Below are 5,646 nucleotides of genomic sequence, written 5' to 3' on the forward strand. Positions count from 1 at the left end.
ACACAGCTCAGCCTGGCCAGAAAGGGCTCCCAACTCAAGAAAAGGAAAAGAGAACAAACAAACAATTCAAAACAAACAAATGAACAAAAGCCACCAGCGCGGCAGCCCAAACCGGGAAGCAGCTCCACACTGGAACGTAGGTCCGCAGCCCCTCAGGAAGAAGCAAAGATGGCGCACACAGCCAGGTATTTGAGCGAAGGGAGGGAGAGGTGGCGAGAGGTAAGTAAGAAAACAAAAGAAGCAGAAAAACAAAAAAGGAACACTAGTAGCCAACAAATGGCACTCAGAGAGCCAGCTAGTGCGGGCTGGTGTTTCTGGACAAGAGACTATGTCCGTGGGAAGCAGAGGGGGCCGAGTGTGGGTGAAGAAGGGTAGAGAGTGGGAAAGCGCATATCAGAAATTACCGGAGCTCTGCAGCCCCTCAGGAAGAAGCAAAGATGACGCACGGAGCGATGTACTTGAGCGAAAGGAGGGGGAGGTGGGGAGAGGCAAGGAAGAAATAAAAAGAAGCGGAAAAAAAGCAACACCAGCAGCCAACAAATGGCACTCAGAGAGCCACCCATTCGGGTGTGTGGAATCCTAGCAGCCGCTGTTTCCCGGTCAAGAGATTGTGGCCACGGGAAGCAGAGGAGGCCGAGTCGGGGTGAAGCGTGCCGGGTGCGAAAGCGTATATCGCCAATTACCGGTTGTTTTGTCTCCCGCTGGAAGCTCTGTGAGGCTGCTTTCTCATACCCCGTTCGCTGGTCTCTGATAGGAGTCCAAGATGGCGGATCTGCACTGCGTTAGCTGGTAGGGGACCTCTGCATGAATCTCTCCTCGCTCTCCGTTCTCTGTGAGTTTTCTCACTCCATTTGGTGCTTGACTGAGTTCTTTATCCCTTCATTTGATGTTTTAGGGTTTCAGGATTGTTGTATTCTTTGTTTGGCTTAGTTTTTCGGATCTTTGCTGTGGAAGGACGGCGTGGTGCTTCTGCCTAGAGCGCCATTTTGCTGGAACTCTTCCAGAGTTTAGTTTTATTGTTTCCCCTTTGTATGTGACTTTTCATTTTTCTCGAGCTGCTCTCACGATTCTTTGTCTTTGGTTTTAGGAAGTGTGATTATCATATGTCTTGGTGTTTTTCTTTTGGGGTCTATCCTATATGGGGTTTTGTTGAGCTTCTTGCAAGGTCAGCTTTTTGTCTTTCATGAGAAAAGCAACAAAAAAAGTAAAAAATAAATAAACAAACACAAAAAAACAAACAAATGGTGCTGAAGGGCCAGCCGGTGGGGGTGAGGCAGACTCAAGTACCACTGACCTGGTATCTCTCCAGCTGAGCGAACGGGACCACTGGAAAGTGACGGAGATCACGTAGGGGGAAGAAGGGTGGGGGCTGGGAAGGCATGCATACCTGGTTACTGGGTGCCTTGTCTCCTATTGGGAGCTGCTTGAAGTTGCCTTCCCGTACTACCTGTCTGCAGTCCTTGGTGGCTGAAGTGCAACATGTCAAATCTGGGCAGCAGTGAGCTGGTATCTCTCTGACCGAGCAACTGTGGTCCATTGGAAAGTGGTGGAGGTCTTGTACACAGAAGAAGGGTGTGGGGTGGGAAACCATGTATCCCTGGTTAGCAGGTGCTCTGTCTCCTGTTAGGAGCTCTGTGAAGTTGCCTTCGTGTACTCCCTGTCTGTGTTCCTTGGTGGCTGTAGTCCAAGATGGCAAATCCATGCCATGTTAGCTAGTAAGGGATCTCCACTCCATAGCTCGCCTCATTCTCTGTTCTCTGTCAGTTTCTTATTCCATTGAGTGCTTGATCAAGTTCTTTAGTCCTTCATTTGCTGCTTAGGATTCCAGGATTTGCATTTGTATCTGTTTTACTTAGTTTTTTTGGTCTTTGCTGCAGAGGGACAGCCCGGTGCTTCTGTCTATAGCACCATGTTAGCTCCCCTTGAAATGTTATTTTTGATGATGAATGTGTCATTCCCGGTAGAGTAGACCATATGATTGTCCAATTCAAAATGGCCAATAACCAGTGCATTACAGCTCACTAATGCCTAGGATATTGATCTTTATGTATTTCATTTTTGATGACTCCCAGTTTTCCTAGATTCATACTTCGTACATTCCACATTCCAATTATTAATGGATGTTTGCAAACTATTTCCTCTCATTTTCAGTCATGCCACATGAGCAAATGAAGGTACTGAAAGCTTTACACCATCCAGATCATTAAGGTCAACTCTACTTGGAGGAGGCAGCTCTTCCCCAGTCGCATTTTGAGTGTCTTCCAACCTAAGGGGCTCATCTTCCGGCACTATATCAGACAATGTTCCACTGCTATTCATAGGGTTTTTACTGGCCATTTTTTTCAGAAGTAGACTGTCAGGTCCTTCTTCCTAGTCTGTCTTACTCTGGAAACTCTGCTAAAACCTGTCTGTTAGATTGTCGTACTGTGGTGTCTTTTGTATCGCTAATTTATAATGTATGTTATTGTTACGTAGTATTTTTGGCTCAGACTCATAGCTCTGGGAATATTACCAACTGTGTCTCAAGAAAATACCAAAATCAACATGCCCCAAACTGAACCTATCCTTTTCCTCTTTAAACAAGGGTCTTATCTGTTCACATGCAATCAATGATCATTTAATTTTTGTTTTCCAATTATTTTATTTTATAGCTCCTTTCTCATCCATTCCTTTCACTCTAGTTCAGGATTTTACCACTCCACCTGCAGATCACTGTAATAGACTCCTAACTAGTTTCCTTTCCTCAACTCTTGCCCAAATCCAACCAATCCTATACATTTGCCAGAATAATCTTCCTAAAGAAAAACACTTCGACTATCTTCCTGATCAAACTCTTCAGGAAAATAAGATGTCTACTTCATATCATTCACCAAAATAAATTCTATGAGGATTAAATATTTAAGTGTTAAAAAATTATAAAGACCTAAAGCAAAATATAGATGACAATTTACGTAACTTTGGTGTGGGGAAAGAACTCTCTAAGCATTATGTCCACTACAGAAATAATAAAGGAAAAGACTTATTGTCTTGACTACTTCATAAATTTAAACTCACTTATAAAAATAAAGCACCCCCAAGTAAAATCCAAAACAAATAGAAAAGGTCTGATATAAAGTTAATCTTTAAAGTACTCTTACAAATCAAGGAGACACTCCATTAGAAAAGTAAGCAAATGTATACAGGTAATAATTAACAAAAGGGCAGTAAACCCTTTAGAGAAAATGACTAGAGATGTCTTTTATTTTTTTTCAAAGATTAAAACTAAGGATAATGCCCAATTGCATCTTAGTACATGGGGAATTATACTCTGATGATGTAAATAATTACACCTTTTATGTAAAGCAAATGGAGTAAAGTTTACAACTACTTTGATCCAGTAAATTCATTTGTGGAGAGTAATCATAAAGAAACAAATATAAATAAATGCAAAAAGTTTACCCCATGAATATCTTTATAGTAAATAAGTTTTAAAAGCAACCTAAATGTCCAACAATGGCAGACTTGTTAAGAAAAGTACAATACATCTACATAATTGAATATTTATAGTATGTAGCCATTAAAATGTTATAGAGAAATATAACTTAGAAAATACCCATACTAAATTTAAGCAATTTATAAAACAGTAAATATACAATTTAAATATATATATATTTAATTTTTTGTGTCAGCTTGACTACGCTATATGGTACCTACTTGTTTGCTCAAACACTAGTCCACATGTTTATGTAAAGGTATTTTATAGATATGACTAACATTTAAAATCAGTTGACTTTGATGATGTTTATTTGATTATTTGATGATGATAGTTATTTACCCTCCAGTAATGTGGGCAGGCCTCATTCAGTCAGTGGAAGGCCTTAAGAACAAAAACTGAGGTTTCCTGGAGAAGAAATTCTGCTTCAAAACTGAAACACAGGAATCTTGCCTGAGTTTCCAGCCTGCCAACCTGCTCTACCAATTTCACTTACCAACCTCCTCAATCATGTGAACTAATTCCTTAAAATAAATCTCTTCATATATATATATATATATATATATGTATATATCTCCAAACCAAACCAAATCCATTGCCACTGAATCAATTTCGACTCACTGTGACCCTATAGGATACAGCAGAATTCCCCCATAGGGTTTCCAAGGCTGTAAATCTTTACAGAAGCATACTGTCACATCTTTCTCCCATGGAGTGGCTGGTGGGTTCACAAACTACCTACCTTTCAGTTAGCAGCCAAGTACTTTAAGCACTGTGCCACCAGGGTTCCTTATACATAGTGCATGTATGTGTGTGTTGTGTGTGTGTGTGTATATATATATAAATATACACACACATTTTAAATATATATACATCGTATACAGAACAGAGGGACCCTGATAGAATGGGAGAAAAATGTAGAACAAAAGTCAGATTCTTAAAAGTTCAGAACTTACTGGACCAGTTGAGACTAGAGGAATCCCTGAGACTACTGTCCTGAGATACCCTTTTAACTGAACTGAAACTACTCCTGGAGTCACATTTCAGCTAAATAACAGACTAGCTCATAAAATAAACAATATAACCCATGAGTACTGTGTTCCTTTAAAAAATCATCCATATGAGACAAACGGTCAACATTTACTCTAAAACAAAGATGAGAAAGTAATGGTGGACAGGGAAATTAGACTAGTGGAAATGGAACAACCGGAATGGAAATAATGAGAATGCTGACACATTGTGAAAAATGTAACTAATATCACTGAACAATTTGTACAGAAATTGTTAAGTGAAACCTATTTGCTGTGTCAACTTTCCTGAAAACACAATATTATTTTTTAAACATATATATACACATATACATGTGAATACATATATTCTGTTTCTCTGGAGAACCTTGACTGATAATATATATACATGTATTACAAATTTACATACATATTTTATAATATCTATGTAAAATAGTAACATATTTTATACTATATATGTAATATAATACAAACTACATAGTATAAAATATAGAATTAATATCTATTATTTTTATACTATAATCTGAATATTTAAAATATCACAAGTTGACTTTGATAAAAGAAATATATAAAGATAAAAGTTGGAAACATAGAACATATTTAAAATGATTTGTTTGTCACCTTTTCTACTGGAAACAGATTGTATAAATAAAAGAACTCATGAAATATGCTGTTAGACAAAATGTAGAGGAAAGCTTGCATAGATGTTATCATAAAGCATAATATAGCAGGTACACTAATAAGCACTATTCTGTAATGGCAAAATTATATGTTTTAAAATGCCCAATAAGTTCCCTAAAAATCTTTTCATATCTACCCTGTATAAAAAAGTTTATAGAGTTAATTATATAATGATTTTAAATTATATCTAAAATTAATAAAATATTTCCATCTACAAAATGCCATATAAAAGCACAGGAAAGTAATAACAGTGACAGTATTGAAAATGACTTAAATTACTTTTTAAATCACTTAAAAATAAATTATAAAATGCAGTAAAATATATTTCAGTTCATTTCTGTCAAAATTTTGTACTTTATTTTATCAAGGGAAGCTCTATTTTCTCAAGGGATCAATAATTTTTGCAAATTGCCCCAAACAGAAACCCAGCTAATTTCTGGCTTTCGTTACTTAAACCACAAACAG

At 37.6% G+C, this 5,646-nt stretch overlaps 1 protein-coding gene across 1 annotated transcript in view; it reads right to left on the bottom strand.

Moving 5' to 3' along the window:
- DYNC2I1 (dynein 2 intermediate chain 1) overlaps positions 1 to 5,646 on the bottom strand; it is a 184,579-nt gene that overhangs the window by 157,232 nt on the left and 21,701 nt on the right. The window lies entirely within an intron of this gene.

Source organism: Trichechus manatus, unplaced genomic scaffold, assembly GCF_000243295.1.
Source record: "Trichechus manatus latirostris isolate Lorelei unplaced genomic scaffold, TriManLat1.0 scaffold00149, whole genome shotgun sequence".
Lineage (NCBI taxonomy): Eukaryota > Metazoa > Chordata > Mammalia > Sirenia > Trichechidae > Trichechus > Trichechus manatus.